At 38.5% G+C, this 22537-nt stretch overlaps 1 protein-coding gene and 1 long non-coding RNA gene across 17 annotated transcripts in view; both read right to left on the reverse strand.

Annotated features, from left to right (window-relative positions):
* The window catches only part of Fhit (fragile histidine triad diadenosine triphosphatase), a 1878988-nt gene that overhangs the window by 793697 nt on the left and 1062754 nt on the right, over nucleotides 1–22537 (reverse strand). The gene's annotated exons all lie outside the window — the stretch shown is intronic.
* LOC116073147 overlaps nucleotides 4109–22537 on the reverse strand; it is a 74378-nt gene continuing 55949 nt past the window's right edge. Inside the window, exon 3 of the long non-coding RNA XR_004111694.1 lies at nucleotides 4109–4232. This is a non-coding gene — a long non-coding RNA (uncharacterized LOC116073147). The remainder of the gene's footprint in view (nucleotides 4233–22537) is intronic.

A 22537-nucleotide genomic window follows, 5' to 3' on the forward strand; every position in this document is an offset into this window, starting at 1 on the left:
TCTACTATCTATATAAGATATTCAAGTATCCACTGAAATGTAGCCTTCCTGGACATGAGGATATGTCTGAATTTTATTTGTTGCAATAGAATTAAGAAAAGATGTTGGGCCAGGCAGTAGTGGCAAACGCCTTTAATAACGGCACTTGGGAGGCAGTGGTAGGTGGATTTCTGAGTTCGAGGCCACACTAGTCTATAGGGTGTGTTCCAGGACAGCAAGGGTATAAAAAGAAACCCTGCCTCAAAAAAAAAAAAAAAAAAAAAAAAAAGAAAAGAAAAGAAAAAGAAAAGAAAAGAAAACATAAGATGTTGGCCACACAAGTTGATCGACAACATGTTTGTGAATAAATAAAGGAGAAATTGAATCTTGCTATAATATGATTCATTGTAAATGAATATTCAGACTTTTCAAGTACAAGACTGGGAATCTGGTTCACTGAAACAAGCAAGACTTAGGGTTCAATTCTCAGCACAATGATGGCAAAAATACTGTATATTTAAAAATTCTTTGCCAGGCAATTTCATTTAAAATTGCTATAATATGAGCAAGTATCTCTTGGTATGAATCATACTCACATATGCACAAAGATGCACAGCATGTAATTAAACAAATTATTACATTTTTACCTAAAATTACAAATTAGAATAATAATAGTATGTTGTCCTAAACACATAGACAAAATTAATTGATCCTTTTCTCCAGGAGTCATAAACTATAAGCTCCCAGAGAATTATATACAGAGGAAGAAGACAGAAGACAGTTTTCCAGCCACAGCCAGTTTTACATGATACAAAAATGGAGACTTAATAACTTATACTCAACTGTGGAAAGAATCAAGACATTTTAAGAAAATGATCTAAACCAGATAAGCCTAACCCCTTTTTGTGTTTTGTGTAAAAGAACTAATTACTATGGAGAAATTTAATTTTGAGGTTTATCATAAATAGTGGTTCCCACAAATTTTTTTTTAAATTTTTTATTATTTTCTCTATATTTCAAATGTTATCCCCTTTCCTGATCCCTCCCAAAACTCCCTTCCTCATCCTCCCTCCCCCAGCTTCTATGAGGGTGTTCCTTTACCCACCCACCAATTCCTATCTCCCTGCCCTCAATTCCCCTACACTGGGGCATCTATTGAGCCTTCATAAGACCAAGAACCTCTCCTCCCATTGATGCATGACAAGGTCATCCTCTGCAATGTATGCAGATGGATCCATGTGTACTCCTTTTTTGATGGCTTGGTCCCTGGGAGCTCTGGGGAGACTGGCTGGTTGATGTTGTTCTTCCTGTGGGGTTGCAATCCCCTTCAACTCCTTCAGTCAGAGGTAAGAGTACTGGTTGTTCTTCCAGAGGTCCTGAGTTTTATCCCCAGCAACCGTATGGTGGCATATGACCAACTTTACTGAGATCTAATGCTCTCTTCTAGGAACTAGGCATACATGCCAGTAGAATACTGTATACATAATAGATAAATAAATCCCACAAAATTCTTAATTAAGAAATGTTAGAAAGCCTAGGTCTTTCTCAATTTCCAGGGATTCAGAATACATAGGAACACCTTCTTCTCTTTGTTCTTCTGGGATAAGAAACACTAGTGTCTAGATTAAGTCGAAGACAGGCTAGTGTCACATTTCTGGAGTAGAAACAACCAAGACACAGAACGTTGCTAGAACAAACTTTATATTTGGTCTTGCTCTAGGTGGAGTAAACTGAAATACTCATTGCCCTCAGTGGGAGCATATCTTTCCCAAGATTCAGTCATCCATTCACTGTGTCTGCATTGTGCCAAGTACTGGGCATACAATGAAGAGCACTGGCAGAATGATTTTGATTCTTCAGAGAGGAAGACATAAGCATAGTTGTGTAAGATCTACAAAGCAAATAAACTGGGACACTGATGATGCATAATGAAGATAATTCTTATACTGGATTTTTTGTCTGTTGCCCTGATAAAGTACCCTAAGAAATACAATAAAGGAGAAAGGGATTATTTTGGCTCACAGTTCCAAGGTATGATCCATCATGATAGAGAAGCCAAGGCATACCTTGATGCAGCTGGTAAGGCATACCTTGATGCAGTTTAGTATAAAAATTCACAATCATGAAACAGAGCAATGAATGTCAGTTTTCAGCTTACCTTGTACTTTATATAGTTCAAGATCTCAGCCTAGGGGATATGCCACCCAAAATGGACAAGGCTTCCCACTTTAATTACTCTAATCAGAATTGGTCCCACAGACATTCCTAGAGTCTAGTCTCCTGAGTGATTCCTGGTCTTACAATTTTGGTGCATTAGTTTAACCATCTCAACTCCCTGGAGAGGTAAGTCAGTAAGTTGCTGTTAATGAGCAGTGCTTCCTAAACCACATCTGCTTTAGTCTATAATATTTCCCTTACTAGGCGGGTAATGAACAGGTCAGAAGCTCAATAGGCTATACTAGGGCTGCTACCAAGAATATAAGACAGTTTAGTCTAAGAAATGAGTCATGAAAAGTTAGTGATTCAAAAATAAAATCAACATAGTAGAGCTGAAATCTTGCCAGTGCAAAAATGGCCTCTTTGTATCTCATCAAGGTATAGTGACTCAATTTGACAAGAGGTATATTGCCAATAAATCTACAAGTCTGTTTCCAATTAATGCAAACTTACAATATTCCAAGCTGTTATTAGCTTCCAATTAATAACTTGTGATGCTTCATTAATGCAAATATGCTTTCAGTGGTGCTAAACCTTCATTAGTGAAATGGGTCCTATGGCATGACTATTTCATATGATAATGGGACAATGATTAAAAGGCACAATTAATCATTTTCTTCTATTAAATAATCTCTATGACAGTTTACTTATGCCTGTATGAAGCATTTGTTTCATATAAAAAGCCAATTTATATTTTGAATAATTCAATGGCATATAAAAGCAGAGATAACACTCTAATATCTCTATTAGTTACAAAGAATCAAAGGAGCAAGTAAGGTGCCAAAAAGCAAGGAAGGCTATGGAGTTGGTGGGTTTGTTTAGCCTATGTGACATTGCAAAAGCATGAACTGTACAGCAGGAAATGCCAATTGTACAGCTGATATTAATTCCCCAATCCTCTACCCCATGTAGGTTGAAGCCAATCACAGATACTGAGCCAAATACAGAAAATGTAACAGAACTCACCCCCACCCAAAATGGTCTGGGTGTTTTAGACAGTTTCTCCCTACTTAGCCATGGCTGGATTGAATTTTGCTTTGCAGCCTAGGCTGGCCTTAAATTCACAGTCTTCCTGTGCCAGACTCCCAACCGCTAGGATTACAACTATACTCTATCACAGTTGGTTAAAGCATCACTTGGACTCTGTTTAGTTTGTTACTTTTGATAAGGTCACCCTATACATTAACTTATACTCCAACCACCATCCGTGTAAAGTCTATCCCTCTTAATGGAATTTTTTAAAGTGTCTAATGTTACTCATTGGCATAAGACATAGTGTCCAAAATCCACATAATCCTCCCAGTCATGTAAAGAGTAGTTTTTAAAACTCTACTGAAATTTCATCTTGTTGTATAATAACCATCAAATGATATCAACTGTTTTCTAGTTTAAAAAAAAAGAGTACTGTAAAAAAAAAGTGGTCTATCATTTTGGTGTCTAAAATTAAGAAACTGTCTTAAAGTTATTTAAAGACTCAGCTATTAGAGTGGCCTTATATCATAAATATAACCTAAAAATATAAAACTCAACTTTTACAAATTCTATTTTAACAGTTCAAATACTATTCTCTAATGTTTTCCTCATATACCATTCATAACTGTGTCCCCTTGGAAACAGAAGTAATACTGAGTCTTGGTTAATATGTGTTAATATACTGACAGGACTGTACTTTCTTCAATATTGATAGTCCCTACTAAGACTATATGGCTTGATAATTTTGGAATTGATGATAATGCATATTTAGTAGAAATCATACTCTGAGTTAGAGACTTTGGTCTTTTCTAGGACTGGTAATATGTGGTCTGTATGGTCCAACATTCCTTCTCAATACATAGATACAGCATTGAACCAGAGCTCCCACCAGTCATACAATTGCAAAAGGAAGCAGTGCATCTTCTAGAGAGTTCTGCTCTTCCTAAGCTCTCATATCCAGTAATACAGCTAGAGTTAACTCATTTTCAACTTACCCATTGGCTTTTATTCTGACCTTGTGAGGGATTTATTGGGCTGTAGCTCCATGGTAACTAGAGGATCCTCTGTATACAATATGAGAGACATAAGACACATTACATATGTGATTAAAACGATATCTGTATTTAAACAGTTGTCCTTTAATCAGAAATAAACATTGATTACAAAATGTGTGGTATGCAGTAATGGCTTCAGTGTATATATATGCCATCAGTGTATCTATGCCAGACCTGGGAGTTTAATAGAGTTCCAATAACGGGGAATCAGGGCTCAGAAGTAGCTATAAATCCATAAGGAAAGACAGTCATCTATTGTTGCATGGAAAGTCCAGATGCTCTGTAAGAAGGTGGCTGAGCTTTATAAAGCTCTGATTCCCTGACCCTTGGAAGGCTTTGATTGGATAACCTCTAATATTCTTTCGTGTTTGAATACAGTATAATATTCTTAAGAAAGAATAATAACAGCTCTTAGGATCATCAGCCAGAGTGTTTCTGTGTGGGGCAGACAGATGCAGGCAGCAAAAGCTCAGATGGAAAAGCTTGGAACAAAAGTGAGAGGGGAGAGAGCCGAAAATTTAAATGTCGATGATTTCTAAAAAGTATGTAGTTTGCATTCTAGATAACCTTTAAGCCATGTTTGCACTTCACGGTTGGAAATGTGCTTGAGTTGCAGCCAGCCTGTTCTCAGCTATAGAAACCAGAAGGTCACAATTTCATAATTAAGCAAGTTCAGGGAGGCATAGTGACTTGAAGCATCATGGGTGGCCCCAGAGCTTTTGAGCTCTTTGCTCCATAGACAAAATGAAGGCTCTGCCTTTAGGCTATTTTGCCGAGATGGTGATTATGTGGGTTCTAGTAGCTATTGCTAAGCTCTGCTCAATTTCTGAAAAAGACTGGTTTTTCTTTACAGAAGTACAAGTAAGCCTCCTTTTACCTCTATGGGGCCAAATTGGTTTAGATGACCTCATCTCTGAATCAATACCTGGCAAAGGGAATGAAATTACACTGACTGGGAAAAAAGAAGAGAAGGGAAAAAAAAAAGAAAAAAGAAGAGGGGAAGAGCAGGAAGAAGGGAGAGAGAGAGGTAAAGGAGGGGAGGGGAGAGAACCAGGACAAACTAAGTTTTCAAGCTTCTGAAAGCTAGCATGACATTCACTAGGCTCAGACTTGGAAGCCACTCCCTTCCCAGTGCATAGTGTTCTCCTGCTGCATATAAATAATCTCCCTAAACACCAACAACTCAGTAAAGGTCATTTGAAGTAAAGGCCATAAATGAAGATAAGCAAGAGGTTGCATAGCACTGTCTAAACATAGATACAAAGGCAACCCAAAAGATACCAACCCTCTCTGTCCTTTGAGTAATAACAGTGACTGCTCCTTCAAGACCAGCAATGGCTTAAGCCTAACTCTAGACTGTCCTCCCTAGAGGGATTTATTGAGACATCTATTCATAGATATCTTCTTCATGGCTGTTTCCACAGATACTCCAGACTGTGAGAGCAGAATGAATCTAGCTTCCTCTGGACACTCCTCCACACAATATAACCAACGTCCATATTGTCTTAAACACCCTCTCTCTAAAATATTCTCTCATCCTTCATGGTGTTGGCTCTTATGGAATAAATAATAAATCTGTGTGGTCAAGTGTATGTTGATAGTTTCCAGCTGGGGACATTGTGCTCATTTTAGATGACTGTTGTTGAGAGTCTTGTCATCATTAATGTCCTAAAGGGCCTCCTTTTTAAACCATCCCCTACTTTAGAAATATTGTTGCTTTAGGGGCATTTCAATTCTGTGGTCTTGCTCTGAGGTCATTTTATTGACCATAATGGTCTCAAACTTGTGATCTTCATGCCTCGGCCTCCTGAATGCTAGGATGAAATGAATGCATCACCATAGCTGAGGTCTAGCTTTGAAACTTTGCATCTATATCTGCAGATGTGCTGCATGTCTACTGTGTTTTATGCATAAAAGTGTGGTAATCCCAATTTACCTACAGTAATAATTTAACTGCCACAAACTGTAAGTCAGAATAACTCCAGTCTGGCATCAAATTGTTACTCGTCTTTTGTGGTGGCAGCAAGAAAAGTAAGTAATATATGCCTCACATCACAGACTGACCCACAGAGCAGATGCCATGTGGCTGGACCTCTAACTGCAGAGAAGACATTCTTACAAGAACATGTGCTGCCTGAGTTGTATTTCCCTTGGCGCATGCTAAATGAATAAACAAATGTCTCAAAAGCAAAAGTCCTCTTTAGTTGGTGGTTTAGTCCCTGGGAGCTCTGAGGGTACTAGTTAGTTCATATTGCTCTTCAGTATAGGGGAATGCCAGGGCCAGTAAGCAGGAGAGGGTGGGGTGGTGACCAGGGGGAGCAGGAAGGGAACAGGGGTTTGTTTTTGTTTTTGTTTTCTTATTTTATTTTATTTTTTTTTGGAGGGGAACCTGGGAAAGGAGATATTGTATGACATGCAAATAAAGAAAACATCTAATAAAACAAAGGGAAAAAAAGCAAAAGTCCTTAAAGTAAATAAACAAATAATGTCAATGGCAGGGACAATTGGGAAGAGAATATGTAGCCTATGAAGGAAAGAGACTTGCAAGGACACTTAAGAAAGGAGATTCTCAGATATATTGGTCTACAGTTACTATTTATTGTCTCTAGCTAAAGAGTAGCAGAAAGACATTATCTTAGAATTTATCACTCATTCCCACAGGAGGGAAGAATGAGAGGGATGCTCATGCTATTCCTTCTGACCCTTAGAAATTAGGCGGGGAACATTATGAGCCTGGAAGAAAGATCTAAAAGTAAGATTTGGTGACAGGGAAAATCATCCTAAGGTAAAGTTTCTAGAATATATATATATATATATATATATATATATATATATATATATACTACAACTTGTATCAGAATACAAATCCCATTCTCTGTGTGTAAGTAGAAAATGCTTGGTTAGCAAGGGGGGAGTAGATTTCCCTCTTCAACACTAGGAATTAAAAAGCAGTGATGAATGACTTCATTTATCTGCCAGAGGCAGGGGCATTCTACTTAGCTAATAGACCCCACTGTTCATTTGAGCTCAGTTTGCTGCTGGTGGCCACAGGCTAAGACAGACTATCTTCCCCGAGAGCTACATTTTCCACATTTTCTGAGCCCTTGTCTCACATTTTGCATTGTTTGTCTTTACATCTGTCTTTTTGTCCCTACTGCTACATAATTCAGATTCACAAAAGAAAACCAAACCAAACCAAAACAAAACAAAAAAAACCCAACAACAACGAATCATGTTTTCTGAGGTCAAGTGATCCACTCAGTCAGATTTTGCTCGAGCCAGAGCCAGGAGCTGATTTTACACAATCTCTGGAAGAAGATGGCTTTTGTGATGAGCATCTGCTGTTTTGTTAAAAATGTGGTTAAAGACATTAACAAAAGTGACATTACCAGCTGTTGTAATGTCAGGCAGTTTAGCTAAACTGTTTTGTATCAAACAACAACACATGATACTCAAATCAATTCTCAACCAATAATGCAATGCTACTTATAAAACGGAGCTGAATGTAACTGAGAATGAGCAACCATGAGACTCTACAACTAAAAACGGGGTTGAGATAAGGGGAGGCATGGATAAGAGAGAGAGAGAGAGAGAGGGAGAAAGAGAGAGGCAGGCTAATTTGAATTTCGATTTCTTCTAGTCAGAACAGTAGATAATAGAATGCTGATAATTTTCACACACACACACACACACACACATACACACAACCTACCTCTGTTTCAAACACAAAGCAAATATAATTATTCACTCAGTACTCTGACAGTGTGAGAGAGAAACAACAAATTAATTTTGTAATATGCTTGCAGTCACAAAAAACGAATGACTGGGTTCCTGGCCAGTTAAAGTCTAATTTGGCTTCTGTCCTTGAGCGTTCATACCTCCTGCCTGAGGAGAGTGACAGTCAGGAGAGAAGACCTGCGTTGTGTAGCTATGTTCAGCTGCTCTATTTTTATCTGCCCATCATTTTTAATTATCAGGTCATTAAAAGGTGGCAGATCAGTAGCATAGCCAACTGTGTTGTCCTTCTGGCTGAGAAGTCTGCAGCAGTTGATGCAATGGACCCCCACCCTGTGTTTATCGTGGAGCCTATAAAAACAAAATGGCACCACATCAGTTTAGCTATACAGCCATGATCAATCTGGGACAAATGCTCAGTTTTCACATCTGTGATGAGAAGAGGGTGTGACTCATAACCACTGCCTAGGGATCTGCAGGTCTTTTAATAATGAACGTCACAAATGTTTAGTTCATAGGGCCTGGGCAAAGTTCTGCATCCAGGCAAGTTGACTTGACTGAGTCCTCAGGAAAACAGCTACATCCAAGGGTGTCTTCCTCCTGGCTGGAAAACAAAGGTACATACTATGGGGGAGGATGTTAGCCAGGGACAGAAGGATTCTGCACATGGAGAATGTTGCACAGTAAGTGTGTCATGAAGGACACATACTGGGATAAGCACACAAGAACCAACGGAAGAGGCAAACATAAGCAAGCAGCTGTGGGCCTCATCTCTATAAACAGAAAGGAATACAGAGCCCAAAGTCACAATCAGCATATGGAGACATACCAAATGAATGCACCTGGGAAAACCCAGAGCACCGCAGGCTTGATGATGCCTGGGTATCTAGAGAGCCTCACTGCAGAACTGCATGTGCGTGAGTTTATCTCTTATGCTGGGAGAGACATACGGAGATCTTGTAACTGAGAAATGTAGTATAGGAGACACTGATAACAGCAAGAAATATATAAGCCTGATAGTTGAAGGTCAGGGCCTGGGAGAGATCACCAAAGGATGATTTGGAGCAAAGTGAGTGAAGGATAAAAAAGCCCTATAGGATGTTGACAGTCTACACTGTGATAAAAGGGAACTGAATGGCCAAATGACACTCCTGGCCACTGGAGACTCAGCAGTTTTTGAAACAAGAGCCTCCCTGAGGACCTTCAATTCTAAGTTTCCACTGGATAGACTTCTTTTTACTATATCTGTTTTCAAGTCTTCCATAGCATAGCCATTTTCTTTTTAAAGTAATCTGCACATTTTTCATAATCAGATCTCAGCCCGTGTTAAATTTGCTGTCTACATTTACAGTGAATCAAATAACCCAATTATTAACCAAACGCAGAAAGCCCTTCATATACATATACAGAGATTTGTCTCCTGGGTGATTCAGACCCTCTCAAGTTGATAATATTAAACTGCCAAATGATACATGCTACAATGCCATACAAAAGCAGGTAGATACAGACTTTACCACACCTGAGATAATAAACTCACTTTAAATCTTACCTAACATGAGGATCGTTTATGACCCTGCAGATCTTACAGGACACTGGGTCATCTACAACCTCTACCTTTCCCTATATCACCATCATTGTGGTTTGTTCTCTTCTGATTAGCTCCCACAGGAAGCTCTTCAGTTCTTTCACACCTGTGCACCTTCAATGGCATGTTTGTTGTCTGTCTAGAAGCTTCTTCCACACACTTCTCTAATGACTTCTACCTTCTACTGATCCTTGAGAACTTTCTCCAGGGTGTCTTCCCTGGTGGTCCTAGATGTCTGGCTTCCCACAGTACATAATGCAAGTTTTCAACTTTTGTACTCAGTCTTTGGATTGGGTCCTTTCCTGTGAGGTCTATACCATATTTTGCATGCAGCTTAGTGGCATTCACTAGGGGTCAGTACAACTCATCTCTTTCGTGACAATCTAAGATGTTTTGAGACATTGCCAAAAATCCATAGAGGTCAGAGTAACTACTGGCTGAGAAATATTGATCTAAAACCTTTCGAAGTCAACCAGGTCACTGTCTCCAGTGTGACAATGTGTCTGTGATGACTTAACTATTCGTTGACACAACTGGGCTTGGATCCCTGCTCTATTCCTTATGACCCAAGTGCATTTGGATATATCATGTGACCTCTCCAGTACTTCTTTATGATACAGGTACAGTAACACTTACCTTATGGGAGTAATTCCTTCAGAAAGTACAATCTTTCCTGTGAAACATGTTCTCCTACTTTTAGTCCAGTCTTGATAAATGTAGCTGATCCTGAACCAAGAGAACTTCCTGAAAAGCTAGGGCTGTTGTTTGAATGTTTTTAAGTTTGGGCTGCTGTCATAAAGGGGTTCTTCTATCCTGAGAAGGCTATGGCCATCTTTAATATGGCCAGCTTTCCTTATGGGAATGGTTCATCAGAGATAGAATAAACTAAGACAGACATTATGTTATGGCGAGTCTCTGAGTCAGGAGCAGTGGTACATTCTGCTTGTCACTAAATGGCCAGTGTTGAGGTTAGACTCTTACTCAAAGCAGAATTACAAGGACATCTGTAATAATCTCTACCTCCAAACCACTGTAGACAATATCATAAATACAAGGCTGTGGGCTAAAGGGAAATTGCTGAAGCTTTTTCAAATAATAATAAGCTTTGTAAAATAATGATCCCAGAATTTATTTGAGCAAAATGAATCATCTGACGGCATAGACAATATACACAAAAGTATAAGTTATGATCAAGGAAGAAAGTACGAGCTTATCAACAAGCTTCCTCACAGCACACAAGGTTACATCCCACCAAAACACCAGTATGGCCCTCATTAAACAAAGAACTATTCTCTGACATGTACTGCTACACAGCTATGGCAGTGATGGGACATGGCACATCCCGCCAATCTGAAATCACACACCGTGACCTGGAATCTTTGCCCAGCTGTACCACCCCTTGTTTCCCTGATGGAAATCAGAAAATAATGTAACCTCAGCTGACAGGTTTATTAAGACACACAAGACATTACAAAGGCCCTTTTGACATTATAATCTCTAACACAGTCAGGGGTAAAAGCTGGCTTGGCATCATTATTGAAAGTAATTGGTCAAAAAAAAAGATACAGAGAGAGAGAAAGAATGGCAGAGAGAGAGAGAGAGAGAGAGAGAGAGAGAGAGAGAGAGAGAGAGAGAGAGAGAGAGAGAGAGAGAGAGAGAGAGAGAAAGAGAGAGAGAAGGAGGGAGAGGAAAGCAACCCTATAAAGCTGTCAAATTAATTATTTAGCTACAGGTGTGTCTTCATTGCCTGTCTCAGAGCTTGCTGGGGCTTTGTTCTGTCCTCCCAATTAAGCTACCCCCATCCCACCCCTACCTTGGCACACTGTGATATCAATAAGGCAATGCTTTAAGTGAAACTCTATCATAGCCCCACTTTCTCCTTTTCTAGTAATATTCACATACGGACTATTGATTGTCCACTTGTGCTCTGTTCTGTTGGCATATCAAACCTCAGGATTTTTCTAGAGAAAATAATTCAGACAGAAAATCCCCTAGTTTGAGGAGTTATAGAGTCACACCCATGTGCAAGTGTTATTTAGATTATATTGAGGTCCTTAGGAATGTAAGATCTTAGGATCAGAAATTCAAAGCCCAGCTATTTTCCCATGCCAAGTGGATAGTATATATGAGTCAAGTCAGCCAGATGGCAACATAAAGGGAATGCCAAGGATGATGAAAGCAAGAACATCTAGCTGTGCTCATTGTCACCAGAGAAACTTAACATGCCATAGGAGCAGGGGATGCTTTATAACAGAGCCAAGTCCCACTACCTACAGAGTAAGGGCTCAGTGTTGGCTGAATAATTGAATTCCTAACAAGTATTCACCCTGGCCCAGGCCCATGGTCCCAGAACTATGGTGTGTTTTGGGGCTTAGGTCTCTGGAGCATCTGACACCTGCCATTTGAAAAGTCAGAAACAAATGAAAAGTAAGGCTTGGTGAGGACATGTGGGAAACACCAACAATGGGAGCTAGAGACTGTGAGGACCCTTCTTCAAAAACAAGGCCACAAAGGAAAAGCAGGTAATACTACAGGAGGACACCAGGGCACTGGAGTAGGTGACAATGCTCTGTTACTTGTAAATGAACCATGCATTGTTTATAAACTTTCTCATAGTGCATAGCCTGAGATGAAAAATGAAGTTAATCACTGTTAAAGAACTGCAAATCTGCCCTCCACTTTTCCTGAGTGGATCCCATTCCTATACTGAAAAAAGGAATCTATTTTACATTTTGATGAAAAAATGGTCCCACAGATTAGAAGGAATTCTATGTTACTGCTCTGGTGGGACCAGATACTTGAAAGGACCCCTGGCTTGAAGAATGAAGGAGACTGACAAGGCTTCCTTCCTCCAGAGAGGCATTTTCGGTGGCTCTTTGTGACTGCTAAGCTGATGCCATTAATCTAACACATGCAGCTGATTTTACCCTTCATTTTCAAGTACACTGTCTATTACCTGTTGCCACGTGCATACTGATTATGCCAAATTCTTGTTAATGGATCTCTGCCAATCCAACCATCAGACTAATGATTTGTGCTTGTCAGATCCAAATTAAAGGATCGCTTCTGGATCCATCTCTCTAGGACTCAGAATTTCTATAAATGACCATTTGCTTCCTGCCAGAGTCTAGTCCAGATCGGAATGAGGCACAGAGGTGTAAAGAGACAAAGGGCACAAAATCATATCAGTTGTGATTACTGACTAGACTCTCAAAGGAAGATGAGATAGAAAGAGCCTAGCTCTTGCAAGGCAAGGCGAGAGATCCACCCCATTATCCCACATTCCATCAATGTCAGCATTTGAGTGTTGCTTGACAGTGTTCAGCCTGTGATGTGTCAATGCTACCACACAGAGAAGCTAAAGGTTGAAGGTTACTCCTGTAATGACTGGTACTCTTTTCACCATGGTAGTCAGTATCTGCAGATTCTTCCTTTTTTTCACCCTCTGCCTTTATGAATCCCACTGAAGGCTTTTTAGGTGATAACCTCAGCAGACATCAGACCTCAAACATGAACTTGACATATGGGGCAATGTGATGCTACTGTCTGACCTACTTCAAGCTCCATCAGGCACATCTAGCATATTGTTGATGGCAGGCTGTTTGAACATTGGGGTGAAGGTGGGTGGGCGACCCACATTGTCAATACCATCTTATTAGCCTTATAAAAAGACACATCAGGGAAGCACATGTTTTCAGCTGATGGAAAGGCTTGTCAAAATCCTGTCCATCCACCTCAATTTCCTAGCCCACACTTGCTATTTTACAAACCTAAACAAAATCAAGAAGAAATTCCATGAAAAAATAAGTGACTATGTGAAGAATCTCAATAGTTTTAGATATTTAGAATATTAGATGCTCTTGAAGATCATAGCTAAATAAGGTAGAAGCAGCTGTGCTGTACTGTAAACAGGAAAAGTAGCAAACATGTTACTGACTTATAAACTTCACACATGGTGTTCTTTATTTCATTAGGTGAGAAGCCAACATAAAATAATTATAACTTTTAACAAACTATACTTTTTGATAAATGCTATATTAATGTGACTAAGAGTCAGAGTGAAGTAATCACTGTAGCTCCACAGAAAATCCAAAAATGAATATTACATTCTTTCAAAACCACCCTTCTTACCCATTTTATCCCAGGGGAATTTTGGAAAAGTTATCTCTGCTTATTTCAGAAAAGTAAAATTTTGAATCACTAAAAACTCAGTGTCAGTGGGATTCTTAGACCACTAGAATACAAAGGTCCCCTGGGAAATGGAAAGTGGAAGCTCTGCATGCATAAAGATCTGAGTTCAAATTCCTAGCATGGCTAGCCATGTCTAAAATCCCTTCACTGAGTGGCTGAGACAAGTAAATTCCAAGTGGTTGCTAAATAGTTAGTCTAGCCAAAACTGAAATGAACTCCTGGATTAGTGAGCCTGTCTTTAGGAAATAAGATAGGGAGTGGTCAAAGAAGACATCCAATGCTCTGCTATGGACTCTTGGACTCTGTATGCACACACATATGCATGTGCACAGTTGACATTCATTTGCATGAAACACACACACACACACACTTAACCAAGACAGACAACGATGCCTAATGCCCATGAGAAAGAGAATGAAATTAAATACAAGAAGGAGAATAAACTATAGCTTAAAATTGTAGATTTGCTAATCAGAACATGGACAGCAGTTTAGATGTCCATCATTCACTTCCCAATCTGACTTTCCTCTGAGAGAATTCTTTCTCACTTACTCTCAGTTCTTTCCTGGGAAAGTCAGTTGAAGAACTTCTGTTGAAACAGTCCAAAAATGAGCATTGTTTATAACAGTGGATCAGGAAGACTGGAGGAAGAACACAGGAAGTTGGCTTAAGCAAGTGGACTCATGTTCATTCTTGTTGTCATCGAGAAGACCCTTCCAGAGACTAAAAGAATCACTTTTAAAAACAAAAGAGAGATAACGGGCAGAGTTTTAAGTGAAGTTAGGAATTCTTATTATTTGAGCCCAAAGATTCTATAATAACTGAAACTACCATAATGAGGCCTTTCATTACTTGGAAGACGATCCATCCACATGACCATTCCATGTACAGTCTCTTACAGTCTGTAGCCAAACAGACCTTGTCTCCCTCACAAGTACCTTTTACTATGTACAAGCTGATGGACAGGAACAGACTAAGTAACTGCATTGTGAGTAAAGTGTGGAAAAGGTGTTTCTATTGACTTAATAATTATGTTTCAAATTCATAACTTTTAAAATGAAGGATAATCAAAACAAATTTTCCTTTCCAAAACAGTTGCAACAAGTTCAAACAATGGACAAAGTTAGCATCCTTCCATCTACCTGACTCACATCATTTCTTCACATTAGGACTTTTATTTAGCAGATGCTAATGTATTGTTAATCATCCATTTGTTTTCCCCTAACAAGAATACTTAGAGCCAACATAGTAAGCAAGTCTCCTAAGGCCTCAGCTATTTCAAATCCCTGGGGTCCAGAGGAGGTTAATTAGACAGCATAAAGGGGCAAGTTCTCAGAAAGCAGTGAGATCTACTTACAAAGAAAACCCACAACTCTCTAGCCGCAAGAGACATGAGGAGGACTGAAGGAGTTAAACACTTCTCAGACACTCTCCATTTTCTACTATAACAAGAAAATTAAAACATCTGTATAGCTTAATTTAACGTTACTATTGTGGATTCCTCCCTAATTTGAAATACAAATCACTGTTTCTGAAGGATACATTTTTAAAAATCTTCTTTCAGCTGATATTTTCACCACAAGCTCAGTGTTGTTTCCTAGGTTACAAATGACTCTGACCATCAGTAGAAACAGAGCAAAGGCTTTCTGTCCATGGAATCCTTTGGGCAATAATGTGGGCCTATGGCATGAGGGGTGGGCACGACCATTGGACAGTTGAATGGTTTCTATTGGTATAAATATAAATTCTGCTCAAAGTACACAGTGGGAAAGGGCTTGCTACACAAGCATGAGGACCAGTGTTCAAATTCTGGGAAGCCACATAAAAGCCAAAAATGTAGCTGCATATCTGTAATGCTAACGTGAATATAGAGAGATGAGGAGGAGAGACCACGGAAACACAGAAGCATGTAGACTGGTTTTGGGACAGCTAGGCTGCCACATGCTGTACAAAACCAATAATGAAACTCTATAATAAAGGTACAATCAGAATGCTCTTTGAACTTCTGGTATGCATTGTGTATGCCACACCCATATACATGTACAATTGAATTATACAATTAAAAATTAAAATATAAAATTCTACAGTGAAATTGCTACTTTAAACTCCTGTTGAGACATAGAGTCTAATTGATTTTAAGCTTCAACTTCTTATTCTTAGAATACTATTTTTATTATGTATTTTAGTTAACATACAAAGTAATTGTTTAATTATGAAATTTTCATATAAATATCATTTGACTTTGTTCTCAATCATGCCTGTAATATACTCACTGCTTCTTCTCCCAACCATTGCTGGATTATTTGTCCAGAATAATCCATGCTTCTGTTTTCATATCAGATACTCTATTACATTCTTTTCTTCCTCCCACACTTTATATCTCTGCCTCTTCTCATAGTTACTTTTCATGTATACACGTGCAGATTCATACACACACACATACAAGAACATATGCACACACGCATAGAAGCTTCAGATTAGATTTCTCATATAAAAGAAGTAATATTGGCACATCTAAGTACTTGCTTAGCTTCTGTCCCATCCATTTTTATGGCTGAGTAAAGTTCACTTGCATATATGTACATTTTCTTTACAATTTCATCTGTTGATGGGCTTCTATGCTGGCTCTAGACTGTGACTTGTGTGAATATTCACTGATAGCATGAATGAGTGAGAGTTTATTACAAGTACCTCAGGTCTAAACCCCACAGTTTAGAGATGGATCACACTGTACTTGTAGTTTTGGTTTTATGAGGAATGCCCACACTGATTTCCACCACAGCTGTACCAGTTTACAGTGCCACCAGCATTGTCTGTGCCACCTCCCTGCCAGCACTCATTGTCATGTCAGACACCATGACTACCCTGTGTTGTTTTGATCTGCATTTCCCTGGCAAGTAATTGAGACATTTCCAAGCATCTCATGGTCTACTCACTAGCACATTTACTCACTAGGTGATTCAGTTTTAAGTTTTTTGGTTTTTTTAGTTCTTTTAAAGGTCCAATAAATTAGTCCTCTGTAGGATATACAACACAGACATTTTTTCTCATTTTGCATAGCTTCATTCTTCTATTTTCTGTTCTAAGCAAAAACATTTTAATTTTATACTATCTTATAGTTAATCCTTGGGTTTACTTCCTGAATTATGGTCCTTAAAAGGACTTCTTTAAAAAGGAAGACCATGCCTATAATAGTATCTTGAAGTATTTTTTCTATGATTTTTGCTATGTAGTCTAGATTTCATGTTTTATATTAAAGTCTTTGGTCCATTTTGAGTTCATTTTTCTGTAAGAAGAGGTATGTGGATCCATCTTCACTGCTTACAGGTTTATGTATATAGTTTTCCAAGCACTGCTTGTTGAAAAAGCTGTTTTCTCTCCAATATATGTTGTTGACAGACAGCTTTGTAAAAGATTAACTTGCGTAGCTGTAAGGATTTCTCTCTGGATGCTGCATTTCTAATGGTTTCTGTGTTTACCTTTGGGCCAGTACCACACTGTTCATGTCACTGTGGCTCTGCAGTCTAGTTGGAGACTACATATTGTTGTCATTTCTCTAGCAGTACTTTTTCCTCTTTCTCCTAAAGATCGCAAAACTAGTCAGGGTAATTTGTGCATCCATATAGACTTTGGATTATTTTTTCTAGGGATTGATAAATAGCATTGGAATTTTGAAGGAGATTATAAAGATTCTGCAGACAACTTTTGATAATAAGATATTGTCTCCATAACAATTCTACCAATCCATGGGCCTATTTTAATTTCTTTCTTTCATTCCTTTGAAAGCCTTTGATGTACCAGCAAGTGATCCATTGTCAGAATATAACCTTGACTGATATCCCCCATTGTCCCAGCTTTAAAGGAAATCCTAGACTAATGACATAGAAAGAAAGATACATCAACTGAGAAAAATCTTCTTTATTAAAACAACAAAATGATCCTGGAGTTTTAGGTCATAGAAAAAGGGAAGGAAGATGAATATCAGACTTCATAAAAAATTGGTTAAAGGATGATGCTTGTGGATCAGGTGTCAGAAAAGTACATTTTGTTGGGCTATGAACAAGTAGGAAGTGGGTGAGAGCAGAATCAGTCCTCAAAACAAAGAGAGTGCCTGTCATGAAAAACAGCCTAGTGTGGAGAGGAACAAACAAGACCATCAGGGCTGGACTCAGACACAAAGATAGATATGAGATCTAAGACCAAGGGTAGCTACCTTGGAAGGAACATTCTAGACTGGTATAAAATAGAGCTGAGATTTTATTCACAATAAAACATACAACTTTATTTTTCAAAATGCTCCATTCAGTATATTTTTATATCTAACTAGAACTTTAATTGAATTGGTAGGGAGGGAGAGAAGGAGGGAGGAAGGGATGGAGAGAGAGAAAAACACACATACACATACACACACACACACACACACAGAGAGAGAGAGAGAGAGAGAGAGAGAGAGAGAGAGAGAGAGAGAGAGAGAGAGAGAGAGAGAGAGAGAGAGAGACCACATAGCTTGCTTGAATCACCTAACCAATAAGGCATATTTCTTTTACCTCCATTTTTCAAGGATGCAGCATTATTTCCTTAGCTCATCTTGTGATCATGACATTTGTAATTTAAAACAGCAATTATAATAATTTATGACAACAGCAGCTAGTATTTGTTAAGACTTAATATAAGCAAGATGCTGAACCAACTACCTGCTATGGATTCCCTCACTGAAAGAAGCTACAACCTTTTGAAGTTTTGGTTATTTTATCTTTCTGATATAAAACTGAGCCTAACAGAAGTGGTTGTATGCCCAGGTTGAGGAATACTGACACCTTAGTCCCACTACAAGGCTACAGCTTCAAAGTGCATGACTTGCTTTCACTAGGCTACAACTGATGTAATTAACCATTTAAACAATTCAAAACATCTACAAATTCATAATGTGATACTAATCCTATCATCTATTTAAGTGCAAAGCCCTTTCTTCACCCACAAGTAAAGTGAGTACTTCTTTTTCAAAAGAAAAATCAATAAGTGCTTATAATATATACAAAATTATTAAATGCTAAATAATTTTAAAAATAAAATCAGTATTTCCTTTTCTATTCTTCCATACTCTATATACTAGAAATTGTTTAGTATACATCAATAGATATTTATATAGTTTCACTTATAATGCTAGTATAAGTTGTGTGTATATATGTCTGTGTGTGTGCGCGTACACACATGTGTGTACATGTTCACATATGCACATGATCTTGGATATAAAGCAAAGAAATATGGTTTAACATTTCGAGGAGATACCAAACTGTTTCCCCAAGTGGCCATACCATACATTCCACCAGCATTATAAGAAGGGTTCTAATTTCCCCTTTCTTCCCAAGCACAACTTACTGTTTGTTCCTGGATTATGAACATTCTAATGGGTATAAGGCTGTGTCTTTTAGATTTGATTTTGATTTATGATGTTGTGTATATGTTTTCTGTCAAATTAAGTTTTCTGCGGAGCAAGGTCTACCTAAATCCATTGCCATTTGTACTTGTTTATTGTTGGGCTGTACGCACAAGGCCACGGCGCCCCTATAGATAGCTTATCTTCTGATGCTTTCCCTCCTCCTGTAGCAGGTCTTCTCAGTCTCTTGATGTTGTTGCCTTTGAGGTCAAAAGGTCTTAGTTTCAATCAATTCCAATCTATTATTTATTTGACTTTTGTGTGTTTGTTTGTCTATCCTCCTTCAAATACAAAGTAATAGAGATGTACTCCAATGATTCTCTAAAGTATGCTATGGCTTTAGAACTCCTGTTTGGTTTATTGTACAGGATGTGGGATATTAACATGTCTAAGGAGGTACTATCAAAGTGGAAGTAACAGTTAAGTGACAGGTATAGTTCATGGAAAAGACACATTGGCACAAAACTCTGAAGAACATTCTAAGGTCTTCCCAAAATTAGGAGGAGGGGAAGATTCACATCCTAGTAGACAGGACCATGTATAGACAACAGATACTGTCTGTGCAACAGCATGAACAAAGTATTATAAATATGTTGTTTAATATATCATACTAAATATCATAAGTCATATGGTATTAGATTATTTATGAACCAAAATGAACGTTTTTATAAAATATCCAGACTTCCTGATCCATTTGTAAGTACAGGAAGCTATAGACAATTGGCTGGACCTCAGAGAAAACAAGGTTTTTCAGAATCCCCAAAGGAAATCCATGTCTTGGGTCACAGACCTCAGCAGGCCCATTGAGTTCACTCTGAACCCACCAAGGCTTTGTGCACACTTGGGTTCTAATCTTTGCCACAGAAAGAATTAAGATGCTATAGGCTGATCAGTCTCAGCCCATTGTAAACACTTATACAAACAGAAATATAAAACGAATGGCTGGTGGCTTCTACCACTTAGGCATGGTGATCCACACATGTACACTTTGTACATGAGAGGCTCAGTGAGGATGATGAGTTGGAGGCTATCATGATGGTATCCATGAAACAGGTACCACTTTTAGAAGGTGAGATGCCGGGCAGTGGTGGTGCACGCCTTTAATCCCAGCACTTGGGAGGCAGAGGCAGGTAGATTTCTGAGTTCAAGGCTAGCCTGGTCTGCAGAGTAAGTTCCAGGATAGCCATGGCTATACAGAGAAACAGAGAAACACTGCCTCAAAAAAACAAATAATAATAATAATAATAATAATAATAATAATAATAATAATAATAATAATGTGGGGATGTCAAGCTTTGAGGGAATTAAGATTTGGGGTGTGCATTATCAGTCTAATTGCCCTGCCCTAATGTCTGATAATTTGTCAGGAACTTATATTCAATTCTGTCCTGAGTGGCCAGTTTCACATTTTGACTTAGATATTGGTTCCTTCAGGATATCTTTTGAGATAGTTCACATTAAAATTATATAATCCTTTGATATACCTCTTAAGCTTTCTTATAACATTGGCTACTCAATCTGTAATGCCATCATACAATATGAATGCAAAAATCATTGTTCAAAACTCATTAAGAGTCTCTAGATTGTAAGAGCAGAACTCTAAGCCATGTATGTGGAAGGTTACTCTAAGTGGGACCCTGGGCATGTTCACAGGTGACATGTCTTCAGATCCATCAAATACTTTTCTCCTCTGCCATAGAGTTTGGCATCCTTCATTGCCATCTCTTCTTGTCTTTGAATCAGCCAGCAGTTAATACAGTGCACAGTGTAGTAAATGTCAATATGGTCTGACTGTCTGAATGAAAGGATGGGGGTGGATAATGATTAAACCCCCATAAAATCCTGAGCTATTGTTCTAACATCCATTGCTCACTGCTCCGTGAATGCTCCTTCAAATTTTATCTTCTGTAACAATGACACTATGTCAACCTAACCACAGAACCCAACAGTGTTAATGCTGCCTGCTAATAAAACCATCTTTCCCCTACAGAGCTGGCTATTTATTAAAATGGAGCTTTACAATCTAGAAAAGCAGGGTCTAACGTACTGGATATTTATTCCTAAATCTGAACAAATCAAAGCTATGCCTGTTGCTACATTAAATCTAAAGCTAATGTTACATGAAGTGCTTGAAGAAAGGGAAGGTGAGGCTCTGAGGAAGGCGAACCTCTGTCGCTAGTCTGAAAACTAACAATAGGTTCTCTGTCTGTGCTACAGGATAGCTCTTAGTAAAAAATGGTTTAGAAGAAGGAAGATTTAAGGTACATTTTAAAAAGTGAAATGTTCAAAATGACTGATTTTTGTTAAATACATTGACTTTTTGGTAGGTCAAAATAGTAACATTAGTAAGAATATAATATATATCTTAGAAAAGAGAGGAAAGATTCTCAGGAGAGATACTGAGCTCATTCTTCAAATACATTTTACAAAACACAATAAAGACAAGGAGTGTACACTATACCTATATACTTTCCACCATGTAGATCATGGAGTGTACACTATACCTATATACTTTACAACATGGGGAACATTACCAGTATCTCTTCTTCCACCAGCTTAACAGTCAGACTATGGTAGGACTCACACCATTATCCACAAAACCCTAACAATGCCAACTCCAGCACATTTTATGAAAGCTGGCTATTTAATTCAATCCTGAGAAACCACTGCTCAATCTTATTGCATACTCTAAAAGAAATTTATAGACAAGCAGAAATATCTCACATGTTCCTTTCCAAATGTCACACAGACCAACTGGACACTTAAAGGGGGTTAACAATATTGACAAAAAATAATGTAGTTGAAGTTTATTTTATTGAAATTAATCTGTACGTAAATAGCCACAGGTCACAGTAAACTGTGTGCTAGGTAGCGTCATTCTAAAGAGATGGTGATTCAGACAAAGTCCAAGAGAAAGCAGTCAAATTATATACTTTTCATGGAAGCAAACAACACAGCCTTGAACAAGGGTGGTTGAATTATAGTCCCCCAAGCTAGCACTGGCACTGGCACTGGCACCAGCCTTGTTACAAACAGACACACCCCTGGGTCTTCCTACAGGAAAAGAGCACATGCTGATAAGTGTTTAGAAGCTGGGATCATCAGTTTTCCCAGTAGGTCCCCATTGTGTAAAGATGTGTGAATTGGCAGAGAATGATGGACAGAAAGCTGGATTGGCAGAAAGAGCTGTGGGGCTGATCCTGAGTTAGCAAGTCCTGCTCTGGTCTTTTCATGCTCCTCCACTGGAAATGGAATCCCTCTACCTAAAGAAAGAAGTCATGGGGGAAAAGTAATAACCAAGGAGAGAAAAGTAAGGAGAAAGGCTGGAAATTCAAATAAATTACTGAACTAAGTACTGTACCTTGA

Source organism: Mastomys coucha, unplaced genomic scaffold (genome assembly GCF_008632895.1).
Source record: "Mastomys coucha isolate ucsf_1 unplaced genomic scaffold, UCSF_Mcou_1 pScaffold10, whole genome shotgun sequence".
NCBI lineage: Eukaryota > Metazoa > Chordata > Mammalia > Rodentia > Muridae > Mastomys > Mastomys coucha.